Source organism: Tupaia chinensis, unplaced genomic scaffold (genome assembly GCF_000334495.1).
Source record: "Tupaia chinensis unplaced genomic scaffold, TupChi_1.0 Scaffold142100_1, whole genome shotgun sequence".
In the NCBI taxonomy this organism is placed as follows: Eukaryota; Metazoa; Chordata; class Mammalia; order Scandentia; family Tupaiidae; genus Tupaia; species Tupaia belangeri.
In genome coordinates this window covers 298,796-299,532 of record NW_006201951.1, presented here as the reverse complement: position 1 = coordinate 299,532, position 737 = coordinate 298,796, and the positions used below count along the sequence as shown (strand labels likewise).

Sequence of the window (737 nt, the reverse complement as noted above, 5' to 3'; positions counted from 1 at the left end):
GGTGTGTGGCGGGAGAAGTCAGGCCCGCTTCAACTTGTGGGTGAGCCGCTGCCCAGCCCCTGCGGCCAGTTCTCCGGGCCTCTGCGCAGGGGGGCTTCTGTACCCTGGTGCTCGCGCGCTGGCTGCCTGTCCGCACGCCAGGGCCACGGCACCTTGTGCCCCTTCACAGCTGTGTTCGCTGGAGGTCTGTGTCCCTGCGCCGGGTGGCAGGCCCTCACCCCAGGTCCTTGGGCGGTCGGGGTCTGGGTCTCCCTGGCGTGGCGTCCTCAGGTCCTTGGGTTGGGCCTGGAGTCTCCCAGCAGCTGGCAGGATGCCGTGACTCCTAGCTCAGAGCCATGGCCTTGCTGGTGAGGGAGTCGCCATCTTCCAGTGTGGCGCGGCTGAGGTCGTGCAAAGGCTGCTGTGCTTGCAGTTGCTGGCGAGGCTTTCCTTGTCCTGGGCCCGGCAGGCTGCCCCACACCCGGACCCCCACGCCCCGTCAGCTCGTGTCTATGGGGATGTCCGCGGGACACATACTGGGCCCTCCTCCCTGTGCCCTGAGGCCCCTCCAGGGTGCTCCTGGTGGGCAGTGCCTGCGCCCGGCTCTGGCTCAGGTCATCCCTGCCCGGGCCTCCCAGGAGTGCAAACAGCCTGTCCTGCCCTGCTCAGCCACCACCACACAGGGGATGAGTCCCAGGGCAGGCCAGGCTGCGGGTGGCCGTGCACTTCCTGCTCCTGCTGCAGGGGCAGGGCAGGCC

General features: G+C 69.2%; 1 protein-coding gene across 2 annotated transcripts in view; it reads left to right on the top strand.

Moving 5' to 3' along the window:
* EHMT1 (euchromatic histone lysine methyltransferase 1) overlaps positions 1-737 on the top strand; it is a 91,691-nt gene that overhangs the window by 46,620 nt on the left and 44,334 nt on the right. The window lies entirely within an intron of this gene.